Genomic DNA, 16780 nt, shown 5'->3' with positions numbered 1-16780 from the left:
GAAGTGGTCTGATGAGGAAATATTTTGCTTGTAGGTTTAAATGAATTGGCTGATTATTAAGCTGTGAGGAGTAAGAATGGGAGAGAGTTAAGGTTGACCATAAGTAATTCAGTGTGGCTAAAACGCAAGGAGGAAGAAGTAAGATAGAAAAAAGGCTAGAAATATGATTTCCAGGCTCTTGAGTACCAGTTATTAATCTAAGCTTTTTGGTTCTAAGTGGTAGATATTCAAATGGAACTGGCTTAAACCAAAGAAGAAATTCATGGTTCATGGAACTAGAAGGACTGTTTATAAAAAGGACCTTAATGACAAGCAGAGCAATGGACATGAACAATGCCAGGCATATATTGCCCTTTGCCTCCTCTATTTGTTTGACTCTGTATTGGCTTCATTCTTCAGAACAGCTTATCCATATGGCAGGAAAGATGGCTTTGGCAGTTTTGAACTAAAAAAAAAAATACCAGTTGGCACCAAATTGACTCTAATTTATGATGACCCCGTGTATGCCAGAGTAGGATTCTGCTCCACAGGCTGAATTTTTGGAAGTAGATGGTCAGGCCTTCCTTCTGAGGCACTTCTGGGTGGACTCAAACCTCAAACTTTTTGGCTAGCAGCCAAGTGCATTAATTGTTGGCACTACCCCCAACCTTGCAATTCTGTAATAAGGAAGAAAGAAGTACTTTCCTCAGCGCCTATTTGAAAGATTCAGGGAAGAATTCTGAGCTGTCTAGCCTGAATTACATAACCGTATCTGGACCATTTACTGTGAGCCGTTGTGAATTACGTATCTATCCGTCTGGTCATTGGGGAGCCCACCTTTCTCTCCAGAAGCAGAAGCACTGACTGTTAATGAAGGAGTATATTCTAGAAGAGTGGAATGGGGGAAGGACAGATTAAAAAATAACATTTATTAAGCCAGACTTAAGTTTGAAATATAAATATGTAGGAGTCCCCGGGTGTTAAGTACTCAGCTGCTAACTGAAAGGTTGACAGTTTGAGTCTACCCCGAGGTACCTAGGAAGAAAGGCCTGGCAATCTATTTGCAAAAAAATTAGCCATTGAAAGCCCTATGGAACACAGTTCTACCCTAACACACATGAGGTCACCACGAGTCAGAGCCAACTTGATGACAACTTTTTACTAAAATGTGTATGTATGTGTGGAAACCTGGTGGCATAGTGGTTAAGTGCTAGGGCTGCTAACCAAAGTGTCGGCAGTTCAAATCCTCCAGGCGCTCCTTGGAAACTCTGTGGGGCAGTTCTACTCTGTCCTATAGGGTCACTATGAGTTGGAATCAACTCGACGACACTGGTTTTTTTGGTTTGTATATATGTATGTGTATACATATATGCATATATGAGTCGGAATTGACTCAATGGCAACAAATCTGCGTTTTTTTTTTTTTTTGGTTTATACATACATATATGTATGTGTATGTGTGTGTGTGTCTTAGTTACCTGGTGCTGCTGTAACAACAACAATAAAAAAAACCACAAATACTTGGCTTTAAAGAACAGAAATTTAGGTTTTCACCGTTCAGGAGGCTAAAAGTTCTAATTCAGGATGTGCCTTTTGGGGAGGTTCTTCTTTGTCTGTTTCCGTTTCTAGTAGCCAGAGTTCCTGGGACTGTAAATGCTTTCTGCTTCTTTTCTAACTCGCAGTGATTATGTTTCAGACCTGCACTACACTGCTATCACCTAATTAACATAAAAAACTATTTTTGAATGGAGTCATATTTACAGGTACAGGGGTTAGAATTTCAAAACATATGGGGGGGTACAATTCAATCCATAACCATCTCTCTATACATATATATGCATATGTATCTGTCAGTTTGTCATACTGTGGTGGTGGCTTGTGTGTTGTTGTGATGCTGGAAGCTATGTACTGGTATTCAAATACCAGCAGGGTCATCACCCATGGTGGACAGGTTTGAGCTGAGCTTACAGTCTAAGACAGACTAGGAAGAAGGACCTGGAAGTCTACTTCTGGAAAAAAAAATTAGCCAGTGAAAGCTTCATGGATAGCAGTGGAACATTGTCTGATATAGTGCCAGAAGATGAGCCCCTCACTTTGGAAGGCACTCAGAAGACAACTGTGGAAGTGCTGCTTCCTTGAAGTAGAGTTGACCTTAATGATGTGAATGGAGTCAAGCTTTCAGGACCTTCACCTGCTGTTGTGCCAAGGCTCAAATTGGGAAGAAATGGCTGTGAAAGTCCATTAATAATAGGAATGTGGAATGTACAAATCTGAATCCAGGAAAATTAGTAACTGTCAAAAATGAAATGGAATACAATAAAGATTGATACCCTAGACATTAATAAGTTGAAATGCACTGGTTTTGGCCATTTTGAATCAGACAATAATATGGTCTACTATGCCAGGAATGAAAAATAAAAAAGAAATGGTATCACGTTCATCATCCAAAAGAACTTTTAAAAATCTATCCTGAAGTACAATGCTGTCAATGATGAGGTAATATCCATACACCTATGAGGATGACCAGTTAATACGACTATTATCCAAATTTATGCACCAATTACTAAAGCCAAAAATGAAGAAATTGAAGATTTTTACCAACTTCTGCAGTCTGAAATTGATTGAACATGCAATCAGGATGCATTGTTAATTACTGGTGATTGGAATACAGAAGTTGGAGACAAAGAAGAAGGATCAGCAGCTGGGAAATGTGGCCTTGGTGGTAGAAACTAAGTTGGAGGTCACATGATAAAATTTTGCAAGCTCAAAGGCTTCTTCATTGCAAATACCTTTTTTCTACAACATAAACAGTGGGTAAACACGTGGACATCACCAGGTGGAATAAATAGGAATCAGATTGACTACATCTGTGGAAAGAGATGATGGAAAAACCTCAATATCATCAGTCAGAACAAGGCCAGGGGCTGACTCATATGAAAGTTTAAGTTAAAGCTGAAGAAAATTAGAACAAGCCCACGAGAGCCAAAGTATGACCTTGAGTATATCTCACCTGAATTTAGAGATCATCTCAAGAACAGATTTGATGCATTGAACACTAACGACCAAAGAAGACCAGACGAGGTGTGGAATGAAATCAAGGACATCATACTTGAAGAAAGCAAGAGGTCATTAAAAACACAGGAAAGAAACAAGAGACCAAAATGTATGTCATAAGAGATTCTAAAACCTGCTCTTGAATGTGAAAAAGCTAAAGTGAACCGATGAAGAGCTGAACAGAAAATTTCAAAGGACAGCTCCAGAAGAAGTAACACATTATAATGACATGTACAAAGGCCTGGAGTTAGGAAACCAAAAGGGGAGAATACGCTTGGCATTTCTCAAGGTGAAAGAACTGAAGAAAAATTTCAAGCCTCAAGTTGTGATATTGAAGGAAAATGGTGGTATAGTGGTTAAGAGCTACAGCTGCTAACCAAAAGGTTGGCAGCTTGAATCCACCAGGTGCTCCTTGGAAACTCTATGGGGCAGCTGTAGTCTGTCCTATAGGGTCACTATGAGTCAGAATCGACTCAATGGCAATGAGTTTTTTTTAATGGGAAAAATATTAAACGATGCAGGAAGCTATTCCAAAAAGAATAGTTACTAAACAGAGTTACTATTCCAAAAAGAACTGGTCAGTGTTCAACCATTTCAGGAGGTAGCATATGAACAAGAACTGATGGTATTGAAGGAAGATGTCCAAGGTGTACTGAAGGCATTGGCAAAAAACAAAGCTCTAGGAATTGATGGAATACCCACTGAGATGTTTCAAAGAATGGATGCAACACTGGAAGCACTCATGTGTCTGTGACAAGAAATTTGGAAGATAGCTACCTGGCCAACAGATTGAAAGAGATCCATATTTATGCCTGTTCCCAAGAAAGGTGATCCAACCGAATGTGGAAGTTATCGAACAATATCCTTAATGTCATACCCAAATAAAATTTTGCTGAAGATCCTTCAAAAATGGCTACAGCAGTATATCAACAGTGAACTGCCAGAAATTCAGGCCAAATTCAGAAGAGGACGTGCTGATGTCAGATGGATCCTGGCTGAAAGCAGAGAATACCAGAAAGAGGTTTACCTGTGTTTTATTGACTATATAAAGGCATTCAAATGTGTGGATCATAACAAATTATGGATAACATTGCGAAGAATGGGAATACCAGAACACTTATTTGTGCTCATGTGGCATCTGTACTTAGATCAAGGGGCAATTGTTCCGACAGAACAAGGTGATACCGCCTGGTTTAAAGTCAAGAAAGGTGTGCATCAGGGTTGTATCCTTTTGCCATACTTGTTCAATCTGTTGAGCAGATCATCTGAGAGGCTGGACTGTATGAAGAAGAACGGGGCATCAGGATTGGAGGAAGACTCATTAACAACCTACATTATGCAGATGACACAACCTTGCTTGCTGAAAGTGAAGAGGACTTGAAGCACTTACTGGTGAAGATCAAAGACCACAGCCTTCAGTATGGATTGCACCTCAACATAAAGAAAACAAAAATCCTTACAACAGAACCAATAAGCAACATCATGATAAACGGAGAAAAGATTGAAGCTGTCAAGGGTTTCATTTTAATTGAATTCACAATCAACGCCCATTGAAGCAGCAGTCAAGAAATCAAGCGATGTATTGCATTGAGCAAATTTGATACAAAAAACCTCTTTAAAGCAAAGATGTCTCTTTAAGTACTAAGGTGTGCATGACCCGAGCCATGGTGTTTTCAATTGCCTCATATTCATGGGAAAGCTGGACAATAAATAAGGAAGACCAAAGAATTGACACCTTTGAATCAGGATGTGGGTAAAGAATATTGAATATACCATTGCTATGGGTTGAATTATGTTCCCTAAAAATGTGTGTCAACTTGGCTAGGCCGTGATTCCCAGTATTGTGTGATTGTCTACCATTTTGTCATCTGATGTGATTTTTCGTGTTGTAAATCCTAACTGTATGATGTTAATGAGGCAGAATTACAGGCAGTTATGTTAATGAGGCAGGACTCAATCTACAAGATTAGGTTGTGTCTTGAGTCAATCTCGCTTTAGATATAAAAGGTAAAAGGAAGCAGAGAGACAGGGGGACCTCACACCACCAAGAATGTCATGCCAGGAGCAGAGTGCATCATCCAGACCCACGATCCCTGCACTGAGAAGCTCCTAGACCAGGGAAGGATGGATGGCAAGGACCTTCCTCTAGAGCCAACAGAGAGAGAAAGTCTTCCTTGGAGCTGGTGCCCTGAATTGAATAGCCTACCAGACTATGAGAAAACACATTTCTCTTTGTTAAAGCTGTTCACTTGTGATATTTCTGTTACAGCAGCACTAGATAACTAAGACAACCATGGACTGCCAGAAGAACGAATAAATCTGTCTTGGAAGAAGTACAACCAGAATGCTCCTTAGAAGGGAGAATGGTGAGGCTTCATCTCACTTACTTTGGACATGCTATCAGGAGGGACCAGTCCCTGGAGAAGCACTTCATACTTGGTAAAGAGTCATTGAAAAGGGAAAGACTTTCAATGAGATAAACTGACACAGTGGCTGCAATAATGGACTCATGCATGACAACAATTATAAGGATGTTGCAGGACCGGGCAGGGTTTCTTTCTGTTGCACATAGGGTTGCTATGAGTTGGAACCAACTCGATGGCCTCCAACATCAACAACATACGCACAGTATGTACATATATATATCTGTGTGTGTGTAAAATGTATGTATGCCTTTTACTATCCTTGTTCCTTCCTGTCTGAAAGCAAACCCTGTAATAGATCCCATTTTTGCTCCTTTACATGAGGACATTGCTCAAGAAATTCTTTCTTTTTCACTCACATCATCAATTTTTCCATGTCCACTGGATCTTTCTCATTAGCATACACTCATGCTATTATTCTTCCATCTTAAAAATAATACTTTCTCTTGATTCCATATTACCCATCAGGTATTACCCTTTTGTTTTGCTCCTTCTGGCTTCAATTCTCTCGCTGTGTTCTCTCTTAAGTCCAGTCCACTCAGGCTTCTGTCCCTCACCACTTCACCAATATTCTGCTTACCAATTTCACCAATGACCTTGGCGCTTTTGAATGATCTTCAGAAAAATTTTACTTGTATGTGATATTAATGAAAGTGACAATTTCTGCTTTCCATTGGATTACCCTTCTTTGGAGTGGACACAAATATGGATGTCTCCCAGTCATTTGATCAGGTAGCTGTCTTCCAAATTTCTTGGCATACATGAGTGAGCACCTTTGGCACTGCATCCCTTCGTTGAAACATCTCAATTGGTATTCCATCAATTCCTGGAGCCTTGTTTTTGCCAATGACTTCAGTGCAGTTTGGACTTCTTCCTTCAATACCATTGGTTCTTGATCATATGCTTCCTCCCGAAATGGTTGAACGTTGATCAATTCTTTTTGGTATAGTAACTCTGTATTCCTCCCATCTTCTTTTGTTGCTTCCTGTGTTGTTCAATATTTTGCCCATAGGATCCGTCAATATTGCAACTTGAGGCTTGAATTTTTTCTTTTCTTTCACCTTGAGAAATGCCAAGCATGTTCTTCCCTTTTGGTTTTCTAACTCCAGGTCTTCGCACATTTCATTACACTACCTGACTTTGTCTTTTCGAGCCACCCTTTGAAATCTTCTGTTCAGCTCTATTACTTCATCATTTATTTCTTTTGCTTTAGCTACTCTGTGTTCAAGAACAAGTTTCAGAATCTCTTCTGACATCCATTTTGGTCCTTTTTTTTTTTTTCTGTCTTTTTAATGAGCTTTTGTTTTCTTCATGTGTGATGTTCTTGATGTCATCCCAAAACTTGTCTTGTCTTTGGTCATTAGTGTTCAGCGCATCAAACCTATTCTTAAGATGGTCTCTGAATTAAGATGGGATGTACTCAAGGTCACACTTTCTGCTATCATCAATTTAAAAAAAAAATTTTTCAGCTTCAACTTGAACTTGCTGTTGTTGTCAGGTGTCATCAAGTAGATGCTGACTCATAGCGACACTACATGGACAGAGTAGACTGCCCCATATGGTTTCCAAGGAGCAGCTGGTGCATTTGAACTACTGACCTTTTGGTTAGCAGCCGAGCTCTTAACCACTATGCTCCCAACTGGAACTTGTACATGATCAGTTAATGGTCCATTCCACAGTTGTCCCCTGGCCTTGTTGTGACTGATACTGAGCTTCTCCGTCATCTCTTTCCACAGATGTAGTTGATGTAGTTCCTGTGTATTCCATCCAGTGAGGTCCCTGTGTATGTGGTTTTTGTTAGGTCCTGTTGAGTGGGTTCCAACTAATAGTGACCTTATGCACAACAGAATGAAACACTGCCTGGTCCTGCGCCATCCTTACAGTTGTTGTTATGCTCGAGCTCGTCGTTGCAGCCACTGTGTCAATCCACCTCATTGAGGGTCTTCCTCTTTTCCATTGACCCTGTACTTTGCCAAGCATGATGTCCTTCTCTAGGGACTGATCCCTCCTGATAACATGTCCAAAGTATGTAAGGTGCAGTCTCGCCATCCTTGCTTCTAAGGAGCATTCTGGTTGTACTTCTTCCAAGACAGATTTGTTCGTTCTTTTGGCAGTCCGTGGTGTATTCAATATTCCTTGCCAACACCACAATTCAAAGGCGTCAATTCTTCTTCGGTCCTCCTTATTCATTTTCCAGCTTTCACATGCATAAACTGTGACTGAAAATACCATGGCTTGGGTCAGGCGCACCTTAGTCTTCAAAGTGACATCTTTGCATTACAACACTTTTTAAAGAGGTCCTTTGTGGCAGGTTTACCCAATGCAATGCGTCGTTTGATTTCTTGACTGCTGCTTCCATGAAAACCCTGGTGGTGTAGGGAAACCCTGGTGGTGTAGTGGCTAAGTGCTATGGCTGCTAACCAAAGGGTTGGCAGTTCGAATCTGCCAGGCATTCCTTGGAAACTCTATGGGGCAGTTCTACTCTGTCCTATAGGGTCGCTATGAGTCGGGATCGACTCGAAGGCACTGTGTGGGCTTCCATGATTGTTGATTGTGGGTCCAAGTAAAATGAAATCTTTGATAACTTCAATCTTTTCTCCATTTATCATGATGTTCCTCATTGGTCCAATTGTGAAGGATTTTTGTTTTCTTCGTGTTGAGGTGCAATCCACACTGAAGGCTGTGGTCTTTGATCTTCATTAGTAAGTTCTTCAAGTCCTTTTCACTTTCAGCAAGCAAGGTTGTGTCATCTGCATAATGCAGGTTGTTAATGAGTCTTCCTCTAATCCTGATGCCCCGTTCTTATTCATATAGCCCAGCTTCTCGGATTATTTGCTCAGCATACAGATCGAATAGGTATGGTGAAAAGTTACAACCCTGACGTACACCTTTCCTGACTTTAAACCAGGCAGTATCCCCTTGTTCTGTCCAAACAACTGTCTCTTGATCTATGTAAAGGTTCCTCATGAGCACAATTAAGTGTTCTGGAATTCCCAAACTTTTCAATGTTATCCGTAATTTGTTATGATCCACACAGTCGAATGCCTTTGCATAGTCAATAAAACACAAGTAAACATGTTTCTGGTATTCTCTGCTTTCAGCCAGGATCCATCTGTCATCAGCAATGATATCCCTGGTTCCACGTCCTCTTCTGAAACAAGCCTGAATTTCTGGCAGTTCCCTGTTGATATACTGTTGTAGTCATTTTTGAGTGATTGTCAGCAAAATTTTGCTTGCGTGTGATATTAATGATACCTTTCTATAATTTCCACTTTTGGTTGGATTACCTTTCTTGGGAATAGGCATAAATATGGATCTCTTCCGGTCAGTTGGCCAGGAAGCTGTCTTCCATATTTCTTGGCATAGACGAGTGAACACCTCCAGCAGTGCATCCTTTTGTTGAAACATCTCAATTGATATTCTGTCAATTCCTGGCGCCTTGTTTTTTGCCAATGCCTTCAGAGCAGTTAGGACTTCTTCCTTCAGTACCATCGGTTCCTGATCATTTGCTACCTCTTGAAATGTTTGAACATGGACTACTTCTTTTCGGTGTAATGACTGTGTATTCTTTCCATCTTCTTTTAATGCTTCCTGTGTCTTTTAATATTTTCCCCTTAGAATCCTTCACTATTGCAACTAAGGCTTGAATTTTTTCCTCAGTTCTTTCAGCTTGAGAAAAACCGAACGTGTTCTTCCCTTTTGTTTTCTATCATCGGCTCTTTGCACATGTCATTATAATACTTTACTTTGTCTTCTTAAGCTGCCCTTTGAAATCTTCTGTTCAGTTCTTTTACTTCATCATTTCTTCCTTTTGCAAGTTTCAGAGTCTCCTCTGACATCCATCTTGTTCTTCTATTTCTTTCCTGCCTTTTCAGTGACCTCTAGCTTTCTTCATGTATGATGTCCTTGATGTCATTCCACAACTTGTCTGATCTTCAGTCACTAGTGTTCAATGTGTCAAACCTATGGTCGAGATGGCCTCTAAATTCAGGTGGGATATACTCAAGGTCATATTTTGGGTCTTGTGGACTTGCTCTGATTTTCTTCAGTTTCAGCTTGAGCTTGCATATGAACAGTTGATGGTCTGTTTCACAGTCAGCCCGGCCTTGCTCTGAGTGATAATATTGAGCTTTTCCATCATCTTTTTTCCACAGATATAATCAATTTGATTCCTGTGTGTTCCATCTGATGAAGTCCATGTGTATAGTCACCATTTATGTTGTGTGAAAGAAGATATCTGCAATGAAGTCTTTGGTCTTGCAAAATTCTATCATTCAATCTCTGGCATTGTTTCTGTTACCAAGGCCATATTTTCCAACTATTGATCCTTCTTTGTTTCCAACTTTTGCATTCCAATCACCAGTAATTATCAATGCATCCTGATTGCATGTTCAATCAATTTCAGACTGCAGCAGCTGATAAAATCTTCTGTTTTTCTTTATCTTTGGCCTTAGTGGTTGGTGTGTAAATTTGAATAATATATTAACTGGTCTTAGCTGTAGGCATATGGATATTATCCTATCACTGACAGAGTTGTACTTCAGGATAGATCTTAAAATGTTCTTTTTGATGATGAAAGCAACACCATTCCTCTTCAAGCTGTCATTCTCAGCATAGTAGACTATTCGATTGTCCAATTCAAAATGGCCAATACCAGTCCATTTCAGCCCACTAATACCTAGGATATCGATGTTTATGCATTCCATTTCATTTTTGATGATTTCCAATTTTCCTAGATTCATACTTCGTACACTCCACTTTTCAATTATTAATGGATGTTTGCAGCTGTTTCTTCTCATTTTGAGTCATGCCACATCAGCAAATGAAAGTCCCAAAAGCTTTACTCCATCCATGTCATTAATGTTGACTCTACTTTGAGGAGGCAGCTCTTCCCTAGTTGTCTTTTGAGTACCTTCCAACCTGAAGGTCTCATATTCTGGCACTACATCAGACAATGTTCCCCTACTATCCATGAGGTTTACACTGGCCAGTTTTTCAGAAGTAAATCACCAGGTCCTTCTGCACAGCCTGTTTTAGTCTGGAAGCTCAGCTGAAACCTGTCCACCATGTCGGTATTTGAATACTGGTGGCATAACTTTCAGCATCACAGCAAAATACAAGCCACCATAGTATGACAAACTGATAGGTGGCAGGTCTGCACTTGCTTTTATTTTGCTGAATATTTTGTGAAGTTCAACCATGTTGATATTAATGCTGCAGCTTATTCATTTCTAATGCTGTAATTTCCATTAAATAAGGTCATCATGATTTTTTTATTCTAGACCTTTGGTTTGTTTCCATATTTGTACATATCTCCTGGTACACATGTACAATACAGGAATTCCTATAAGATACATTGTAAGGATTGACTTGAACAAGAGAGATATATGTTTCCTTATGAGATCATTTTGTCAAAAATGTAATTTTTTTTAATTCCACCTTTTCATTCAGGATGTAGTCCTTCCAGGGACCTGGGTTTTGCAAGGATCAAAGCTCAGTTTCTTTGCCTTCTAAAGGCTGAGGGCTCTGACATTTTGATTCCTGATATTGACAGATGACCACTGCTGTTTCCCATCCTCTTTCTCTTTGAGGTTTCAGCTGTCTTCATTTTCATCCTGTTTTTTTGATTTGCGCCGGTAATGCTGGGGTGAGATGGTATCTCATTGTGGTTTTGATTTGTATTTCTCTAATGGCTAGTGATTGAGAGCATTTCCTCATGTGTCTGTTGGCCACTTGAATGTTTTTCTTTGGTGAAGAGTCAGTTCATTTCTTTTGTCCATTTTTTAATTGGATTATTTGTTTTTGTCGTAGAGGTGTTGGAGTTTCTTGTAGAATTTAGAGATTAGGCCTTTGTCTGGTTTGTAATAGCCAATTTTTTTTTTCCTGTCTATAGGTTCTCTTTTGGTGAAGTCTTTTGATGAGCATAAATGTTTAATTTTTAGAAGATCCCAGTTATCTAGTTTACTTCTGGAGTTTGTGTGTTGTTGGTTGTGGTTTGTGTTTTGTTAAGGCCATGTATTAGGGCTTCTAGCATTGATCCTATTTTTTCTTTGATGAACTTCATAGTTTTGGGCTTTATACTTAGGTCTTTGATCCATTTTGAATTAGTTTTTGTATATGGTGTGAGGTATGGATCCTGTTTCATTTTTTTTGCAGATGGACATCCAGTTTTGCCAGCACCATTTGTGAGAAATACTGTCTTTTCCCCATTTGATGGACTTTGGGCCCTTGTCAAAGATTAGGTGACCCTAGGTGGATGGATTTACATCTGGGTTCTCAATTCTGTTCCATTGGTCACTGTATCTGTCGTTGTACCAGTATCAGGCTGTTTAGACTACCATAGCTGTATAGTAGGTTCTGAGGTCAGGTAGTGTGAGTCCTCCTACTTCATTCTTCTTCTTCAATAGTGGTTTATTTATCCAGGGCTTCTTTCCTTTCCATATAAAATTAATGACAAAATTTTCTGTCTTTTTAAAGAATGTTGTTGGTATTTGGATTGAGATTACATTGTATTTGTAAATCGCTTTGGGTAGAATTGTCGTTTTCACATTGTTGAGTCTACCTATCCATGAGCATAGTATGTTTTTCCATTTATGTAGATCTCTTTTGGTTTCTTGCAGTAGCGTTCTGTAGTTTTCTTTGTATAGGTCCTTTACATCCCTTGTTAGATTTTCAAGATCCATTTTTTAAATGAATGTTCAGCATTTACTTACTTGCCCCACTCACACGAATCCATAATCTCTCATTGCACCAATGACTGCAGTGGGTGAAGGCCTCCAGACTCTGAACAGTTCTTTTAGTGTAATCTTCATACTACTTCTTGGTAGTACAGTAACATATGGTGTTTTTCTTAAATGTTTGATCCCTACTTTCATCTATCCATGTCATTGTTGTTGTTGTTGTTAGGTGCCATCAAGTCAGTTCTGACTCATAGTGACCCTATAGGACAGAGTAGAAATGCCCCACAGGGTTTCCAAGGTGCGGCTGGTGAATTTGAACTGCTGACCTTTTGGTTACAGCCAAGCTCTTAATCACTGTGCCACGAGAGCTCCCCTATAGTACTCCCTTGAAAGTAATGGTGTCAGGTTTAGCACAGAGTTATATACTGTGGTATTTCATAAATACTGTAATAAGCAGACTGTTTAACATAGTGGCTAAGTGCCCAGGGTCTGGGTCAGACAGCCCGGGTGGAAATCCCCATTCATCATTTACTATCCATATGATCTTGGGCTTGGCACCACATCAATACCTAAGTTCATGTATTTGGATTTAAGGAGGTAAAAGGAAGATGGTAGGCCTGAGGAGAGATAAGTTCAGGGTATAGATCCTTCAGTTTCATTCAGCTCTCACTATTCAAGCCACCATTATCTCTGAATAAATCTACTTACTGAAGGTACCTACAGTCACCATGGCAATCCTAGAAGTTTCTTTTGCCTCCTCATAAGGCTTAGGTCTTCCATAAGCACATGCCCTCTTTGCATTATTACGTCCTCTTTCTCTTCTTCCTGAAACACAAACTTGCTTTAAAAACGTCATTTTTATTTCTGCAGCCTATTTTTTTCCACCAGGTCTTTCATACCATGCTATGTATGCTTCCACCATGAGTAACACATCAAAAACCGAAATAATGGGTGATTTAACTAATATCCTATAATGCAATACCCATTAGTGCAATACAAAATAATATTATGAGATTTTATTAGCTCATATTAGTAAACACAGATTGCATTAAAAGCTGTTCTTGTTTTATTTTTGAAAGCCTTGGATATGATAGACTAATATAAAATACCCAAATTATGCTGTTCTGAAACTGCAAAGTTGAGTTTCCTGCTGAGCAAGTTATGTTAAATCTTTTCCTTTTTCTTTATTCTTATGAAGGATAAGGAAATGGTGGCTACAGGGTTTCTCTTTGTTCACCTTCCCTGCTGCATTGGAAACAGTTTAAGAGCACTTCCCAGGAAACTGTTTCTGACCTTGTGTCCCTTGCTTTCTACCAGATACTAGTAACAACATCAAATGCCACTTCTTAGCATTAAAAATTAGATATTATCTAACATTAGACTCTACACAGCACAAGGTAAAGGGGCTTTTTGGCAGATAGCCAGGTAATTAGCTCAATGCAGACCAAACAAGACCATCCGAAGCCTCACTGGAGACTATGCTTCTAAAGCCTCTCTCTCACCCTTGGTACAGGAAAACCTGTCAAAGGATAAATTTAACACTTTCATGCTCACAGGTACCTCTAGGGACCAAGCATTCTTTCTGCCTCTGAAGGTTTATTGAGAAGCTGCTGCATCACTGACCATGCTGCCTCAAGGCATGGGCCCTTATGACTGAAACTGAAGAAACAGCAGTGTGCCACAAATTACTGTTTTTACAGGGTATTGTATGAGGTAACTGAATTTTTGGTGGGGAAAATAGAAATTTTGAAAATTTTTATTTGTTACACTTATGTACCAATAGACCCTGGTGGGGACTCTTGGGAATAATTAACGGTACTTTATATGTACCACTTAACACTTAGGGTGGGCTTTTGAGGGGGGCAAGAAAAAAAAATCCATACTACCTACCAAAAATTCAGACGCAATGATTCAGCACGCTTGCATTAATGAAAATACACGTTATCAACAAAAAATTTGAAGCAGAAAATAATTGGTTAAAATTTTAAAAGGGTTAAAATTTCCACTTTAAGTATTCTTCTTTTGAATTTTTACCACCCGCTACAAGTACACCAGCTCTTTCATTCAACTAAGCCATTATAACACCAAGGTGAAGGCTATATAGGGAAAAATTCTCACTCAAAATAATAACGCCGTATCTATCTTCCTATGCTAACAATGTTGCGGATTAGAATAGAGTGACACCAAATGACCATTTCTGAAGCCTGTTAGTCAATATGTTTTCCTTCTATTAAGCTAGGGAAAGGATGGTGTGTTGGTAATATAGCAGAATTTGGTAAATCTGACTAAAAAAAAAAAGAATATTATAATTCTTAGTTTGTGAGTAACGGATTTTTAATGTCTATAAATAGACTATAGGCTGTTTAAAGGTTCGTTTGCTCAAAACAATCATGAATATCTCAATGGCGCTCATAGATCAGAAACCCCTAATAAAACAATAGTAGTCTACTTCTCAAGCATAAACATCCAGCATTATTTTTAACAGAAACATTAATTGATCAATAAAGTAGAAAGGGATCATCTACCAATAACATACAAGGCATAATAAAATTCTCTAGTAAGCATCTCCAGTTAGCCTGTCTTCTTGCTATGCTAATTTATAAACCCTTTGAACTGCTGCCTTATCTCTTTCTTTAGCAGTATATTTCTCAGAACAAGTCTTATAGTCATTGCCTGCATTTATTTACCATCCACTTTCTTCTCAGTCCATCAAAATCTGTATTTTATCCACAGACTTTCCAAAGCTATTACTCATGCCCACCTAATACAGGCAAACACATTTTGGGGTCTGGCAGGGGGTGGGGAGGAAAGAAGGGTCTCAGTGTTTGCCCTGGTCAATGGTTCATCCTTGCCAAACTTGCTGGGTGCTATGGTGTGAGAATTTCTCATCCAGCCTCTCCCAGGAACTTCTAACCTGGTGGAGGAGACACAAATCATAAACATCCCACCAGGTGAAGGAAACAGACAAGGTGTGACAAATGGACAAGGGCTGTTGGAGATGCGTTCCCAACATCCTCCTTCTCAGGAGAAAAAGAATTTTTTGTAGCTTTCAGTAATCACAATTACCAACGAACATACCATAACTAGCTGTGTTAATGATTTCTGATGTTTTTAAAAGTTGTACCATTTTTCAAATAGATAAAATAGTCCTTCCAAGAAATTGGAGGCATGAGTCCTCACTCCCACTTCCCTGATTATTATGTTTTTTAATGTTGAAATGAAATTGCTTTTCCTTGGCTATTTTTTTCACTAATCACCTCCATCTTCAAACATTGTTGACTAACTCTACTTCTCTTGTGAAATGCTCGCTCTCTTTGGTCTGCTTTTTTTTGGCATAGCAAACTTATTTCTCTTCTTCCCCCTCTTTGTAGATCTTCCTTTTTTCCATATTATGGTGAGAGGAGTTTTATAGTTTCTCCTGACTATTTGGTTGGAAAAAATATCTTCCAGTCTGAGTACAACATGAAAACAAATCTTTCCTAACTCTTTGATACTTTTCATAGCACGTGATTGAATATCTCTCTGACTGTTGTTGTTGTTGTTGTTAGGTGTGGTCGAGGCAGCTCCAATTTATCATGACCCTATGTACAACAGAACAAAACATTGCCTGGTCTTGCACCATCCTCACAATTGTTGCTCTGCCTGAGGCCATAGTTGTAGCCACTGTGTCAATCCATAGGGTCTTCCTCTTTTTCACTGATCCTGTGAGTTATCAAGCATGATGTCCTTCTCCAGGGACTGGTCCCTCCTGATAATGCGTTCAAAATACGTGAGATGAAGTCTCATCATCCTCCCTTGTAAGGAGCATTCTGGCTGTACTTCTTCCAAGACAAATTTGTTTGTACTTCTGACAGTCCATCATATATTCAATATACTTCACCAAAACCATAATTCAAAGGCATCAATTCTTCCTTATTCTTGTCTGCCTTCCTCATGCATATGAGACAATTGAAAATACCATGGTTTGAGTCAGGTGCACCTTCATCCTCAAAGTGACATCTTTGCTTTTCAACACTTTAAAGAGGTCTTTTGCAACAGATTTGCCAGTGCAATACATTGTTTGATTTCTTGACTGCTGCTTCCGTGGGCATTGATTGTGGATCCAAGTAAAATGAAATTCTTGACAACTGCACTATTTTCTCCATTTATCATGATGTTGCTTACTGGTCCAGTTGTGAGGACTTTTGTTTTCATTATGTTGAGGCGTAATCCATACTGAGGAAATCCTTTAAGTCCTCTTCACTTCCCACTCATCTGTCAGTTTGTCATACTGTGGTGGCTTGCATGTTGCCGGAAGCTATGCCATCAGTATTTCAAATACCAGCAGGGTCACCCATGGTGGACAGGTTTCAGCAGAGTGTCCAGACTAAGACAGATTAGGAAGAAGGACCTACCAATCTCCTTAAAAAAATTGGCCAATGAAAACCTTATGAATCTAGCTCTGATTACAGCAGTCATATATTTTACTTTTACCATTTCATTTCATGTCCATATTGTTTGAGCTATAAGAGTCAAGAAAATACAAGAGAGAGGACAAGGCTTTTATATTCAGTCTACAAGCTCTTTTATATCCAAATAGAACAAATTGGATCATATTTTCACAATGAGCATGAGGATATATGAGCATAGCCCTGATTTTTCTTA

Source organism: Elephas maximus, chromosome 4 (assembly GCF_024166365.1).
Source record: "Elephas maximus indicus isolate mEleMax1 chromosome 4, mEleMax1 primary haplotype, whole genome shotgun sequence".
Taxonomy (NCBI): domain Eukaryota; kingdom Metazoa; phylum Chordata; class Mammalia; order Proboscidea; family Elephantidae; genus Elephas; species Elephas maximus.
This window is presented reverse-complemented; position numbering follows the sequence as displayed.